Source organism: Macrobrachium rosenbergii, chromosome 56 (genome assembly GCF_040412425.1).
Source record: "Macrobrachium rosenbergii isolate ZJJX-2024 chromosome 56, ASM4041242v1, whole genome shotgun sequence".
Lineage (NCBI taxonomy): Eukaryota > Metazoa > Arthropoda > Malacostraca > Decapoda > Palaemonidae > Macrobrachium > Macrobrachium rosenbergii.
In genome coordinates, this window is record NC_089796.1 from 22,863,678 (window position 1) to 22,881,094 (window position 17,417).

General features: G+C 37.8%; 1 protein-coding gene across 3 annotated transcripts in view; it reads right to left on the bottom strand.

Moving 5' to 3' along the window:
* Positions 1 to 17,417, bottom strand: part of LOC136836743 (hormone receptor 4-like) — a 56,399-nt gene that overhangs the window by 11,935 nt on the left and 27,047 nt on the right. The window contains exon 1 of one of the 3 annotated variants that reach the window (XM_067101282.1): positions 187 to 289. The exons of 1 other annotated variant lie outside the window; for it this stretch is intronic. The gene's annotated coding sequence lies outside the window, so the exon portion shown is untranslated. Of the gene's footprint in view, positions 1 to 167; positions 290 to 17,417 lie in introns of those variants that run through there. One more of the 3 variants, XM_067101283.1, reaches the window with a different exon arrangement.

Sequence of the window (17,417 nt, forward strand, 5' to 3'; positions counted from 1 at the left end):
CCAGAATACCGTCGTCCAAGTAGCAGGAGCAATAGTAATAGTAAGTAGCCATTCCTCAGAGCCAACCGATGGAAACAAAGAAACTCATCACGACTCTTTTTCACTCAAAGTTCGTGCCGTCTTGCCATTTGAGCAACTGCAGACCTGCATGATATATTCATACACACCTTGGAAGATAATACACACCTGGCATGGGTAATAATACACCAAAACAACCTCCAATATGGATCCGCGAGTCACTTATACACTCTTTACACCATCACCATCCTAGACTGAACCAATCAGGAACGTAGAACGGAAACGAAAGGGTTATTTAAGGAATCTTGTCAGTTTTCACGTAATTTGTAACACATTTGCAGATTTTAAATATATCATAACAATATTATTGAGGATATTTTGCAATTACGCAATGGATCTTTTATAATTTGTTCATTTGTTTTGGTCAGAAATCTAGAGACTATCCACATTTTTTCCAAATTCCTTACCTATTTTTCACTGTTACCGGACTAGACGGTTGTCGGCATTTATTTCCTATTCTTTTATTTACATGTCCAGGTGGATTACCTGATAGATTTTGTATATTCCCGTATAATATACTTTTCTTTCCATATATACACTCTACATGACAATATCCAGCCTTGGGTGAATGAGCGATCAAGCTAGTTGTTTATTGGTCCATGTTTGGTCACGTGACTGTACCGCGCACACTCATTGGTTGCCTCAACTTACTCATGCAGACGACTATCACATACTCAGGGTATACAAACATACGCACACATTTACAAACACACTCACACGGACACTTCCAATCTTACTTCGTCCAGTCTTGTCAAACAAATAACTCTTTCGACGATCAATATTGAAGAGATAAACACTATTTATTTCTTTAATTAGCAGCAAATGGCATTTTAAATAGTCTACGGCATACCTGGAAACGGCCGACGAAAGGGAAGGCGTAACTGTGTACGCGCATGAAATGTCCATTTACTATGTATGCGTTTCCGATCTTAGAACATGCACAGCTGTTGCATTTTAATACTGAAGGGGCGGTCAGATGTCATGTTTGTACGTGTATGTGACACAACAACCTTTAGCAATGAACTTCAACTTTACGTAGTCCCGTGAATTGACTGATAAAAATACCTCAACACAGACTACCGAGGCATTAAACATGAACGTACTTGTCATCTTATCAATTGCTGTTTACGTACATGCACATTTACACACGTTTGCACTCGGTCTCGCCCTCCACTAGTCTCTCTCTCTCTCTCTCTCTCTCTCTCTCTCTCTCTCTCTCTCTCTCTCTCTCTCTCTCTCTCTCTCCTCTTCGTTCGTTCTTACTCACTTCTTCTGAGGTGTGGAGGATAGAGGTGCCAGACACTTATCTTTAGGCAACAAAAGCAGAAAGTAAGAGGAAAGCGCTTTTGTCTTTCTTTCCTTGCTTGTTTTTCTTCAGTACGTCTGGTATTCAGTAGGCTATTGATAAGTGATCTTTATTGTGACAGGCTCTTTTATAGTATATGTAATAAACGGCCATGTTTGTATCACTCGTCTGTTTGTTGACAATTTATGGAAATGGCTCAAGCAATAACTTTCACGAAGACGTACGATGTATGTGTGCGAGTGTGTAATGTGACGCCTACACACAAGCGCGCACACACGCACAGGCACACACAACCCGGCGTCGATTGCATGCCGCATTTCTCTGCTCCTCCTCGGGCATAAAGTGAGTTACATGACTTAAAATAATTATATTTCATTTCCGGAGTGGCAGGTAAATGATGGCGGCCGATTTGCTGCGAAATTATGTTGCTGGTGCATTGTTCCCGGATGCTAGGAGTGGGCCAGGTGAGTTGAAGGACATGATAACCATACAAATAAGCGGAGCATCTTGGGTGCCTTCTCATTCCTGATTGGGATCAGGACGCTGGCATGGCAGGGAAGAAATGTCTGTTTATTAAGATTATTACTGGAAAAAACCGAGACGGGGATAGTTGCCAATAACGAAGATAACAAGAGCGATTCCCCTTTAAGAGGCCATAAAGGTTATGGGACCACGAGGTGTTTGAAACTAAACTGGAAACACAGACGGAGGCAGAAAATTCTACATTCTAGAAGTGAATGACTGAACTGGCTGTATTGTTGACATTGTAATTAGGTATTGCAGTTAATGTTCGTCCTGCTTGGACTTTTGCTCCCACACCAACCAACACTTTCGGGTCACAATAAGGCCCGAAGCCAATGACTTGAGTGAGTTGTATACGCTTGCTTGAGAAACGAGCGTGTATGACCTGTCACGGAATGTGGCGAACGCGGGGGACGGGTGCCAAGGTGGCGTAGGAAAGGTGTGAGATCTATTTTTGTCCTGTTGGAATATGCAAAGGGGATTTAATTGGGTCTGCAGCATTGGTGACAACAATGGTTAACTCACGGAAATGGCGCTTGCATTGGCCTCATGCTATTATTATTATTATTATTATTATTATTATTATTATTATTATTATTATTATTATTACCGCCGTAAATAAATCCATTAATATATAAATTTAGATTATCTGTTGTCATTATGAGCTTCTGCACTGTTTGTAAAGTGCCTCTTCAGCTAATTTACATCTTTATATAATTTTGGATTTCTTTAATTCAAGGTTCTGAGATGCGTCACGGAGTTTTCTTCAAGTTACTATTAGCATTACTGGGTTGATAGGGGAATCAAACCCATGATTTTTCTGGTTGTTAACGGGAGATCTCTTTGGCATCTTAATTCTTGACAGACATTTTCAGTATCATTCAACATGTGCTCCCTTTCACATATATACATCAAGCTGAAAGCACATTAATTTTTAGAGGAAGTTTTAACAGAACTGAACCAGTAGAAGATAACTGTTGACAAATGCAAATGAAAATAACAAACCAACCAAGAAACAAACTAACAAAAACAAATAAATCCGCGCATACACTAACTGCAGTTCATGCAACGGACCTACAACGCAGACAGAGGTGAATGCCAGAAGGCAGTTTTGCTCGTCGCTGGAGAAGGCGTCCTGGCGCCCATTCTGAGCCTCTCATTCAGTGACCACGACGATTGTTCGTCGTAGTTTCGTGTTTTTATTTTTTCTGTTTCATTGAAAACGCCGAGTCACGCTTGTTGTGTTTGCGGGGTTTGGTGAGAGAGGACCTTCGTCAAGGAATGCCATAATACGACGCTTCGAGTAGAAATGGTAGTAGTTGTGTGACGATGGTAATACTGCTGGTAGTGAAAGTTGCGCTGGTGGTGGTAGTAAATGTAAAAATTGTAATGGAAGCAGTAGTAAGTAAAGTAGTAGTAGTAAAAGGCTGGGCTAACAACGACAATAATATAACAGCCGTCATTCTAGCTTTAGCGAATTATTTTGTTTAGTAGTTTATCAACTTGAGAAACAGCAATAATTTACGTCGATATGATGCGATGAGACGAAACTTGCTTTGAAGGACATTTTGTAAAACCGCATCGTTCTAGAAACAGAGCAGTTCATCGTTTGACGTTTCTGAAATCTATGAATGAATGAATGAAGGAGTGGTTCAGTCGCGCATTGCTTTCGACTGTGAGGGGATGCCAAGTTATCCCGCCTAACACACTTCTCGACCTCCCTGCGTCAACTCTTACAGCCCTCTCTGACCCTCTGTCTCCAGAGACTTCGGTCCTGGGACACTTTCATCCAAATCATTTATTTGGATCACACACCACGGAGGCTGAAGAGGACGGCAAAACAAGTTTTCCAGCTTTTCTCTCAATTGTCACTAATTCTTTTACCATGGCCAATCTAACGAAGTTTCTTCACAGCGGGCAACGCTAAGTCACAACAAACTTTTGGGGTCAATTGCAAATGGTAATGGGTTACAATAAGGGCCGAAGAGCAAACAGGGTGAATGAGTGACTATACAGGATAAATGGGGGGGGGGCCCGCCAGTTGGTAGCCTACTTTTCCACCATTTTCAAAAAATGCGGCAGGGAGAGAAGGGAAGGGTGTGTCTTCGCACAGAACTCAGATGAAATAATAGAAACAAAGTGGTGTCTTTCTATTTAACAAAGAAAATACTTTATTTGAAACATGCTGCCAGTGCACACTACACACACACACGTTACACACACACTCATATATATGTATTATATATATATATATATATATATATATATATATATATATATATATATATATATATACATACATATACATATATATGATATATAATATGTAAGTATATATGCAATTGTAATAACCACAATGCCCTCTTGACTTCTCGAATTCTTCGCACTTTTTGGATGCCATCGGTGCACCTCATGCGGTGCACTGCAGGCATTACTTAAGGTTTTGTGCAGCGTTCCTTCGGCCACTAGCTGCAACCCCTCTCATTCTTCCTTTCATATGCTCTTCCTTCCACCTCACTTTCCACCCTCTCCTAACAGTTGTTTCACGATACAACTGTGAAGTCTTCCTCTAACAGTTGTTTCACGATACAACTGTGAAGTCTTCCTCCTGGTACACCTTTAAAACCTTCTGTACTCTCTGTTTCCCTTCCAGCGCTGAATGACCTCATAGGTCTCAGCGATTAGCCTTTCATTCCAATGCCAATGTTGTGGAAGTTTTAATACACAGGAGTATCATCCACGATGCAGTAGTCAAATTATGAATGTGATAGTGATGGTCAGAGGCCAAGCTTTAGAAATAAATCGATCAGTGAAATTTTGTCAGAAAATTCAACATTTGCAATTAGTCCATGTAACGACCCGAGTGGGCCGTTATGCAGGTTCTTTAACATACTCAGGACGGGGCTGTCATGACTGACGGCAGATGCAACAAACAAGGAGGAGAAAAAACAACAAAAACAATAAAAATGCTTGCAATACATTTATTTTTACAAGTATTTACAAGTGAGTCAGGTCTGGTAAAAGATAAAACCATAAGTACAAAAAAAGCCAAAAAGGCAGCACTAAACAAAATCAAGTTAAATAAACAAAAAGTAGCTTAAAAAAGGCAAAATAAACAACAGCAGGCAGAAAAAAAAAATACCAAACATACGTCCTCCATCAGGGCACCAAGACAGCCCTCAGCTGTGCAACAGGGACAAAACCCACCAACCAGAATACCCGATGGAGACGTCAGGACAGCCTCACGCTGTCATCAAAGATGAGCAGCTCGTGGTCACCATCGACTACTCATGGTCACCTCCACCTCACGTCGTGCTCCCACTTTGTGGCGTGCTCCAATTTGCTGCTCAAAAACTCGACCAACGTCGACTCAAAAAACTGCCTGCTGCTGCTGCCACAGCCGCTACCTTCGGCTGCCCTACCAGACCCGGACTGACTAAAGAAAAACGGCAGTTCACCGACGAGAACATCAAAACAAAAAAACTTGAAGGTAAGGAGGCAGCAATCCACAAAGGGGAACGAGCGGGGAACCAGCAGTTCTGCAAAACCATCATAACGTGACACCTCCCACCTAAAAAAAAAAAAAGATTATTTTTTTACACTCATGCTCCCCTCCAATGCAGAACAACCCCACCAGCCAAAACAGAGCCATCCTGTCACGGTCGCCATTGTAACGACCCGAGTGGGCCGTTATGCAGGTTCTTTAACATACTCAGGACGGGGCTGTCATGACTGACGGCAGATGCAACAAACAAAGGAGGAGAAAACAACAAAAACAATAAAATGAGCTTAATATTAATTTATTTTTACAAGTATTTACAAGTGAGTCAGGTCTGGTAAAAAGATAAAAACCGCAAGTAAAAAAAAAAGCCAAAAGGCAGCACTAAACAAAATCCAAGTTAAATAAACAAAAAGTAGCTTAAAAAAGGCAAAAATAAACAACAGCAGGCAGAAAAAAAAATACCAAACATACGTCCTCCATCGGGGCACCAAGACAGCCCTCAGCTGTGCAACGGTGGACAAAAACCCACCAACCAGAATACCCGATGGAGACGTCAGGACAGCCTCACGCTGTCATCAAAGATGAGCAGCTCGTGGTCACACGACTACTCATGGTCACACTCCACCTCGTCGTGCTCCACCAGGCGTGCTCCAATTTGCTGCTCAAAAAACTCGACCAATGTCGACTCCAAAAACTGCCTGCTGCTGCTGCCACAGCCTGCACCTTCGCTGCCCTACCAGACCCGACTGACAAAGAAAACGGCAGCTCACCGACGAGAACATCAAAACAAAAAAAACTTGAAGGTAAGGAGGCAGCAATCCACAAAAGGGAACGAGCGGGAAACCAGCAGTTCCCGCAAAACCATCACTTAACGTGACAGTCCAATTATAATTTTTTTTTAAGTGTAATTTAATTGACAAGATATTAAAAAAAGTATAAATAAAAACAAATCCTTTGGGTCAGCCCCGTGAGAGCTGATAATCAGCTCAGTGGTCTGGTAAAACTTTAATAATAAAAATAATCTATTATATTAATTTCCTTGGCTGCCTTCTGTGTGTGTGTGTTGTGTGTGTGGCTGCCCTTCTGTGTCTGTGTGTGTGTCCGGAAGCCTCAGGATCCTGGAGTTTTTAGATTTAAGAAGATGTTATAATCAATGGGCGTTTCTCCAGGAGGCGGAAGAAATGATTCCGAAGACAGACTCTGGATCCGTTTAGGAGCTGAAAACAGCTTCACAGGATCCTGGAGTCTTTAAGAATTTAAGATGTTATAATCCAATGGGTGTTTCTCAAGGAATGCTTCAGGAGCTGAAGACTGCTTTAAAGGATCCTGGAATCATGAAGACGTCTTCAAGCCTTTCATCTCCAAGAACTCGCAGCAAGGGAAGATTGAGACCATATTGTAACAGATAAACATCGTTTTTAAAGAGGTCCTGTAGATATTTAATTGTGATTTGGCTATATAGCCTATATGTGTGTTTACTTGCTTTGAATTTTCCATGTTTATGATGAAATAAAATGTGTTGAGATTGAGTACTATTAACAAAATGTTTATAGATTTATAAGGATTGTCCAAAGTAAAAGACCTTTGGGTACAGGTATGGGAGTATGGGTATAGGTATGGGTGTGGGTAGGGTACAGAATGGTATGGATATGGTACAGCTATGGGTGTGGGTATTGGTATCAGTGTGGGTATAGATATAGGTATGGGTATGGTATGGATATGGGTATGGAATGGATATGGGTATAGGTATGGGTATGGTTTGGGTATGGTATGGATATGGTATGATACGGATATGGGTATGGGGTATAATACAGATATGGGTATGATATAATACAGATATGGACATTAGAACTAGCAAATACAAGCAATGAAGCGAGCATCTGTTAGTCTATAATAATATTTTCCAGGTGGAGCTTTTCTTGTCCTTCACCGGTGACAGCAGGGGAATCCAGGTATTCCCGAAGGCTTCTGGGAATTCCAAAGGCTTTGGGAATTCCGGAGGCTTCTGCGGTTTTGATTTCTTGCACAGTACTGAAGAACAGGGTTTTATGGAGAAGAAATCGGAGACGAAAAGCTTCGAAGATTTCTTTGGGGGAAGGCACGTTCTTGGAGATGAATTCCGGAGGCTTCTGAAGGCTTCAAGACGGTCTCCAGGCTCAGGAGCCTTTGGATTTTTTTATGGAAAAGGAATGGGATTTGGTCCTTCCTGGAGACGAAAGGCTTCGAAGATTTCTTCGGGGGAAGCGGATCCGACAGGAGCTGAAGACGGCTTCACAGATCCTGGAGTCTTTAAGAATTTAAGAATACGTTATAATCCAATGGGTGTTTCTCCAGGAATGCTTCGGGAGCTGAAGACTGCTTCAAAGGATCCTGGAGTCGTGCAATGAAGCTGAAGGACTGGATGACACTGTGCTCCACGTCACTGATTCTGATTTGTCTGCGTCTCAGACTAATTGTGAATCATGGGTTTTGTTTTGACATTTTGTTCCCATAGAAAATCAAATGCGGTGTGACGAAGGTTAATCCTTCAACTGCCTACTAGCTCCGCGCAGCTTAGCGCGTGCCTCTCGCTAATAATAATAATAATAATAATAATAATAATAATAATAATAATAATAATAATAATGTAAAAGGTTTATTCATGTATTTATGTATGTTTTTATAAACTAAACAAATGCAAACAATAGCTAAGAAAACCATCGTTAGCATTTGGTTTATTGTTTATAAACACATATAACTATAAGTAATCATACTTAATACTGTATCCTCCGATCCAGGAGAGGATAAGAGACGCGTACCTGACATAGCACGTCATCGACTTGACCCGACCCTGAGTCAGAAGCCGAATTTTAAATGAAGCATAGACTTATGCAGCCAGGTCCCATATTAGGAATTAATTCTTCACAATCCTGCGTGTCAAAAAGTTAATATCATTTGTAAGATTAGGCTTATAAATAAAATTCTTATATTTTGAGGCAATGCCGGGTCATAGGCCTTCACGACAGATTCTTATAGTTTGAGGCAATGATAGGGCATAGGCCTACAGGTCAATTTCTTATTGAAATCTTTTTCTCTCTCTTTGATTCTAGCGTCGACTATATTCATAAAGATCTCGATTACTTTTAATTAAAAAGAAATGACTAAATTTCAGTTAACAATAGTAAGTAGATAATTCTTTGCAATAGCATTTTATGACAAGGTCTATGTTTATTCTGCAATGTTAGGGTACCACATGAAAAATTTTCGAAGACACTACAAGCACCATAACAGCAGCAACAAAAGCAAGAATAACCACAACAAGAACCACAACAAAACGGCTGAATATAAGATAGGCCTATAATCCAAACGTCATAAAGACATAGGGCATTATAGGTCTACGTCATTTTTTATGATACTGTAATTTTGAAAGGAGATAATGTCCTAAGAAAATTCTCAGCAAATTATATCCAGTTTGAGTCGTATAGCCAATCATACCGTAACTTAAGTTAAACTTAGGCATATTCTGGTTGTGTAGAGTGCTGTCACTACTTGTCATCCCACCGAATGTGTAAGCGATTGCAATGAAATCGATTTTATGGCTGTTAAAATGTAGAAACATTTTCTAAAATCAATATGAAATACCAGTCTGCATAGCTCTGAGACAGTCTTTGTGTTTAAATTTAGAATGGTAAACACGCTTGACAATATCAGACGGTAATTATCATTGTCCAGTTATTCAAGTGCACCGATTCGGACGCATACATTGCCCGTGGTCAGGTGAACCTCATTTACGAAAAAAATTGCACCTCGCAGAACACTCCTGACTTCATTCATATTTTCCTATTTTTCTACCATTTTTAAGATGTATGTTATGATTTTATTTCAGGGGATAATATAACATTTCCTTTTGATAATCAGCAGAACTTATTTTAGTTCGGTAAAACAACCATTACTGAATTAATGAAGATGAAAAGAACCACAGATTAACCAACTTTTCGAAACCACTGCCAACCAATCAGCTTCAAGGAATGGTCTTGACGTAAGCAGTGGTCGGGGCTTAGCAGCAAAGAGCGGTGGATTTTGTTATAATCACAAACTTAATTAATTACTGCTGAAATAGTCTCAGTCTTAAATGAAAAACATATTCATGAAAAATTAATGACTATTATATATATATATATATATTATATATATATATATATATATATATATATATATATATATATATATATATATATATATATATATATATATATATATATATTGTCTGATGTGTATCAAGTACCTGGTTATTACACAACTAATCTCAAGATTCAAAATATACCTCACTTCAGCCAGATACCTGAACTCTCATAACATTAATTATTACGACTGAGTACTCTAAAGGTAACAGTGATCCCTTAAGAAAACTTATTTATTACTTGAAAAATCAAACTAAGTCTATCAGAATATGTGTGAGGTATCAAAAATTAAACTAGAAATATTCTAGAGTAGAAGGCATCACCCATCAAAAAACTCTGTTTCCTTTGTCTTAATTCACTTTAGCAAAACTAAAAGAACAAAACATGTTTATCACTTTGCCTTATGTACACACAATCAGTCTTATTCACTGGTGATCAATAAATGAAACACTTTTTCTAAAATGTGAAATACAAAAATTTATTTTCAAATTCAAAATTCATAATTAGAATTCACAATCTGAAAAATTTATTATTACTTGAAAATAACACAACACTCAATTAATTCTTGAATTAAAGCTATGAGACAAAACTAATTCACAAAACTTTATCAGGAATTTAAATTAATCAAGAAAAAATTTAAACTATCAAGAATTACTCAAGATTTAAAAAGAGAATCTTAAATAAATGAGATATCAAATCAAGTATGCAATGTTAAATTACCAAGAAATATTTAAAAATGCCACGTAAATAAATGTTACATCACAAACATAAAAAAATGTGAAATATAAAGAGATTGTAAATAGAAAAACACACAAAAAATACACAGAAGATTTATCAATAATGATTTCACTTGTTCAAAATTTCCTAACTTATCATACCATGGTATTAATAAGTAAAATTCACGTTACCTTACACAAACTTGTGAAAACCTCTGTAAATCACTTGCTGACAAACTTGTGAAAACCTCTGTAAATCATTTGCTGACAAACTTGTGAAAACCTCTGTAAATCATTTGCTGACAAACTTGTGAAAACCTCTGTAAATCATTTGCTGCAGCTGCGTTACCACAATACACACTTTTTACCAGGCGCCGTTACAAACTAAATAACTTTGCTAAATACAGATCTCAAAAGTGACCACAAAACACTACGTTAAAAGTAATCTCTTTCTAAGAACGGGAGAGAGAGAGGGAACCAAATCAACTGGTCTCAGAAATCAGAATGAAACAAATTTTAGAATTCCAGTAACACGTAAAACAATTACATGATGTCATTAAAGCATTTTGGGTGCGAGATACAAAAGTTCTAGAAGCAGGGAAGTGACGTCATTAAAGCATTTTGGGTGCGAGATACAATGGAGAAGCTTCTAGAAGGAAAATGATGTCATCCCAGCAAAACGTTTTGAACACAATCTTACAAAACATGACGTAACTGATCAAGACACGTATTCCTTCTCTCAAAGTGGCGACGTGACTCGAACATATAACAACATGAAATCACTGTCTTGAGCCCATATGGGGACGAATCGGCATTTGTTCCAAACCTGTCATCACTAACCCAAAACAAAGCGCTCTCTTATCTCAACTGATGACAACTGAAATGAAACAAGTCTTTGCCAAACACACACGTGTTCACATACTACGCTTTTATCAAGAAAGATATTCGTTCTAAACTACGTTACTATTAAAATTATCATCAATTCTAAATTACGCTATTAAGTTACTCAATCATTAGTTCTTTTGAGATCTGATGCCAAACTAAATATGACACTTCAACAATCATTATCATTACACATAACACATGAAAAAAAGTAAATATGTCAAAATTATAGGAGGATATACGTATTACAAGGCAACATCATGAAAATATATATATATATATATATATATATATATATATATATATATATATATATATATATATATATATACATATATACACACCAGGTCTATAGACCTTGTATATACATATAATCGGGGAAAGTGTTGACTCTACCAAGACGAGTACATAGAACAAATAGGACGACGAAAAGGTGATACATATTCAAACTTTATTTCCAGCCAACGTTTCAAAGCATGGCTTCATCATCAGGGCTTAAAATACAAAAATAACAACAATTAAAATGGCCAATACATAGGACTCAGTAAAATTACCAAAAGTTAATTATTTTCGGAAGACTCAGCCAACCATTCCAAATGCCAGCTAGCCATTTTGCATGAAAACTCATTTTGGATTTTCATGAAACGAAAAATGATAAGGTAGTAAAGAACTAAAAATACCAACCCTAACGTAAACTAGGGGTGTTTATTGTTACAATTTTGCCGTATTAGTTATGTGGAGGGGGCGGCTGGTATTGACTTACAAGTCCGTATTTTTCTCTGCTATTAGGCATTTGCGAAAGGTTATTGAGAAGAAATTTTTGTTTTTGATGTGATTTACCCAAGAAAAATATAAATTATAAAGCAGAGGTGGCTGAGTCTCAACGAAAAATAACCAAATATAGATATTAAAAACAGTTAAACCAACTAACGCCTCAAGAGAAGAAAACTGGGTGACAAAGAAGGGGAACCAAAAGGACAAAGAGACCTCTCAAAAGAAGAAGACTGGACTATTCAAAGATGGAACCAGTTTGTTTGATGGTTAACGACTCGAGGATATGGAGAGTAGTTTCATCAGCAGCTTGCTCTAGGATTTCAAAATCGTCATAGGAAATACAAGCTTTGCATTGTTTGGAATGTTCCTCATGTTAGAAAAACTCCTTACTCAGTGCACACCTTGTTCTATGGCTAACGCCACGATGAGAGTCAACTCGCACTTTCAACATTCTTTTGGTGGATCTCGGGCAAGTATACTTATAGACCACCAAAGAACGCATAAGGTTGGGAACAGTGTCTTTAAATCTAAACAGAGAGCCAATTGTTCTTGGATTCCTTAGAACGGGTTTGAGATTGAGACAGTAGAAGTATTTCTTTAAAATCTGCCTCAGCGTAGTTAAAAAATTTCCATCGTTCGTAAAGGCAAAGAAACATAAAAATCAAGTTAGGTACTGTAGGTGTATAGGTACAGGAATTTCGGGCTGAAATTGATCATTATGAGAAGAGAGCCAGTCTGAAGAGAGAGAAAAGGGTCTGTGCAGTAACATTAAAATACTATTAAGCTTAAAATTGTAAAAAATGAACTATAAAAATTTGAACCAAGACCAGTATACGTTTGTTTCCGGAAGACAGAAGTGAGAAGTGCTGGTTGATCTGGTAATTGTACATCAAGGAAGGAAGGCACTCATTGTTTTCATGTTCTATGGTAAATGTAATACTAGGATGGAGATTGTTAGCGAATTCTAAAAATTGCTTAACAGCACCTTTACTTTGAAAAATAGAAAAGTATCATCAACATACCATTTATATTATAAGGGGCGAAATGAGGATGATCAGTGGCTAAAAGCATTTCCTCCAAATGACACATAAAAACATTTGCCAGAACTGGACCCAACGGAGATCCCATAGCAACACCATCGACCTGCTTATGATGCTTTCCATTGAATAAAAAGTCTGTGTCCAGCACAGCCAAATTTAAAGTTTTTCAAAATCATCTCTATCAAACCCTTGGTAGATAAAACCTGGTTCTAAAAAAAATCTTATCTAAGATAATCTGTATCGTTGCCTGCAACGGTACATTAGTGAAAAGCGAGACAACATCAAGACTCACCATATACAGAATTGATAGGATTCTAAAATCACTTAAGGAGAGAAATAAAATCAGCGAACATACATATTCGGATCTGTAGACATCTGATTCTTCTTATGGAGTTTTATATGGATTACCGAAAGTGCACAGGGAAGGGATTCCACTAAGGCCTATTTTGGCCTCTTATAATACTCCTATAAGTTAGCAAAAGTTTTGGTACCACTATTACAACCATTTTCAGAAAATGAGCATACCCTGACTAACTCCATTGTGTTTTCCAAAAAGATTGTTACTCAGGACCTCGATCTGTATATGGTGAGTCTTGATGTTGTCTCGCTTTTCACTAATGTACCGTTGCAGGCAACGATACAAATTATCTTAGATAAGATTTTTATGGAACCAGGTTTTATCTATCAAGGGTTTGATAGAGATGATTTTGAAAAACTTTTAAATTTTGCTGTGCTGGACACACTTTTTATTCAATGGACAGCATCATAAGCAGGACGATGGTGTTGCTATGGGATCTCCGTTGGGTCCAGTTCTGGCAAATGTTTTTTATGTCATTTGGAGGAAAATGCTTTTTTAGCCACTGTTCATCCTCATTTCACTTGCCCCCTTACGGTAAACGGTATGTTGATGATACTTTTCTACTTTTTCAAAGTGAAGGTGCTGCTGAGAAATTTTTAGAATTCGCTAGCAAACTCCATCCTAGTATTACATTTACCATAGAACATGAAAACAATGAGTGCCTTCCTTTCCTTGATGTGTTAATTACCAGATCCAACCAGCACTTCCCCTCTTCTCTCTTCCGGAAACAAACGTATACTGGTCTTGGTTCAAATTTTTATAGTTCATGTTTTTACAATTTTAAGCTTAATAGTATTTTAACGTTACTGCACAGACCCTTTTCTCTCTCTTCAGACTGGCTCTCTTTTCATAATGGTAAATTTCAGCCAAAAATTCCTGTACCTACAGTACCTAACTTGATTTTTATGCTTCTTTGCCTTTTACGAAGGATGAAAGATTTTTAACTACGCTGAGGCAGATTTTAAAGAAAAATACTTCTACTGTCTCAATCTCAAACCCGTTCTAAGGAATCCAAGAACAATTGGCTCTCTTTTTAGATTTAAAGACACTGTTCCCAACCTTATGCGTTCTTTGGCGGTCTGTAAGTATACTTGCCCGAGATCCACCAAAAAAATGTTGAAAGTGCGAGTTGACTCTCATCGTGGCGTTAGCCATAGAACAAGGTGTGCACTGAGTAAGAAGGAGTTTTCTAACATGAGGGAACATTCTAAACAATGCAAAGCTTGTATTTCCTATGACGATTTTGAAATCTTAGAGCAAGCTGCTGATGAAACTTCTCTCCATATCCTCGAGTCGTTAACCATCAAACAACTGGTTCCATCTTTGAATAGTCAGTCTTCTTCTGCCCCTCTGCTTGTTGCTTGAGAGGTCTCTTTGTCCTTTTGGTGCCCTTCTTAGTCACCCAGTTTTCTTCTCTTGCGGCGTTAGGTTGGTTTTAACTTTTATGTTTCGGTTTTAATATCTATATTTTAACGTTAATAATTATTTTACTGAGTCCTATGTATTGATTTTAATTGTTGTTATTTTTGTATTTTAGCCCTGATGATGAAACCATGCTTTGAAACGTTGCCTGGAAATAAAGTTGAATATGTATCACCTCCTTTTCGTCGTCCTATTTGTTCTCTCTCTCTCTCTCTCTCTCTCTCTCTCTCTCTCTCTCTCTCTCTCTATATATATATATATATATATATATATATATATATATATATATATATAATTATATATACACACATATATATATATATACATATGTGTGTGTGTTTGTAATCTTCTTACTTTCGAAGATACATCATTCAGTTGTATTCCACACAGGAAAATGCAAAATGTAAATGGTTGAAAAATACTCAAAAGTTTCGTTCGCCAAAGGACCTCTTCTTGGGGCATTTATTAAGGAAAGAAAAAATTTTACGATGTGTGTACCCAAGAAAGGCCTAAAGTCTTAAAACTTATGGAATATCGTTATCAAAACATAGAAGTTTAAACTAAAACACACACACACACACACACACACACACATATATATATATATATATATATATATATATATATATATATATATATATATATATATATATATATATATATATATATTATTGTTACAATGAAGTTGCCAACCACTTCCCTATATTTCTCTCAGGGAGCTTATTTGAGAACTGCTGACTGGCCTTGTATTCATGCTACAATTTCTTTTAACCGGAAAATGCAATGTTTACAATAAATCATTATGAAATTTCTTCCAAGATAAAGACTCTAAGGGTTGCATTACAATTAAGCACTGACAGAAGACCTTGCTTAACCAACGCAGCCACACGCGGTGCACTTTTGGCATTATTTAAGGTTCTTTGCAGTGTCCCTTCGGCCTTTAGCTTCAAACCCTTTCATTCATTTTGCTGTTCTTCCGTTCATATTCTCTTTCTTCCATCTTACTTTCCACCCTCGCCTAACAATTATTTCATTGGGCAACTGCGAGTTTTTCCTCCTGTTACGCCTATAACCCTTTTCACTCTGTGACCCTTTCGGCAGTGAATGATCTCATAGGTCCCAGCGCTTGGCCTTTGGCCTAAATTGCATATGGCATATTCCATTTGCACACATCCTGCTGTCTTCTCTCACCCTACCATCATCTGACATACCCTGGTTTTCTTTTACCATCAAAACATCACTCTTATTCACATTTATGCTTAACTTTCCCTTCATGCAGTGCCTAAATGACCTCATAGTCCTCATCATTTGGCCTAAACTTTATATGCCATTCCATTAACCAGTGCAAGCGGCAATGAGTCATGACGAGGCCCAGAACAACCCAAAATGTGGAAAATTGGTCAAGGAAACCAAGGTCTAAAGAAAACGTAACCTAACCCACGCGAACTGCTTAAAGATCCGTGGCAGGGGAATACGCCGTACCGTAGCCAGTTTGTTTACCTGTTTAAATCGTCCTTTGGTCTGAGGCTTTGTTCAAGCTCCAATCTCGGGCGATTACGCAGAGGACGAGACCTCGGAGCAAGCTTAATTTAGGAAGATCCCCGCGACATTTTTCTTTGTGTTTGTGGCTTTATTTAAACAGTCGTTCCCGGGCGTCAATTTCACGGGGAACAGACGATTAGTGGTGACCGTCCTTTTTACAGAGGGATTATATATGTGATTGGTGAGTTGCCTGCGATCTTTATGTTAGCGTTTCTTCTTCCTCTTCTTGTTCCTTTTCTTAGAAGGAAGTGGGTTGTTTAGGGGACATTTTACCTTGTATATAGCCGTGTGTTGAAATTGTCTTATATGTTTATGTCGCTTGGTATGTATCCGTTCTTTATATATGTATTTGGTGATACAGCCGCAGTAAAGGGTATTAGGCATTAAACGACATTTGTAACCTAGTGTATATGAATACAAATGTCACAAATGTGATAAAATTCATTCATATATATGTGTGTGTACCTGTATATGTATATATATATATATATATATATATATATATATATATATATATATATATATATATATATTAAATTACCGTTGTCATGGTAATGTGGGAAGGTTAAATATCCGTTGTTGTTTTCCTATATACGATTCATTCTTGAGGTTTCATTTTCATAAATATTACCCAATAATACTTTAGCAGCGGCAGTCGTTAATAGAAGCCACGCAAAAACTCTTCACAGAATTCTCCGCTTTCTCCCTGCTCAGCTCTAAGCCACTTTTCTCCCATTTCGTATTACTGTAAGCTTCGTGTGTCGCCGTTAACGCCGCCGGCTAGCCTGAAGTGTCTGTCGCGAAAAGGGCCGAGTTTTCTGAGAGGCCATCACACTACTTCTGAACTGCATGAACCTCTGCGCATAATCTACGTCACTTATTAACCAGTGATATTGGCTGCATTTATAGATATGGCCATAGAATTTTTTCATCGTTTTTGTTCTATTTTTATATCTTAATCTGTATTTACTATTTTCTCTTTGTTTTTATAGCGTAAGTCGACGGACTATTGAGCTATCTGTGTATGAATCTGTGCACTCGAATGATAGTAATAATCATATTATTTGCCTATATCTTCAGTTTGTATGATAAGCTTAGTTTAGAATTAAACTTCT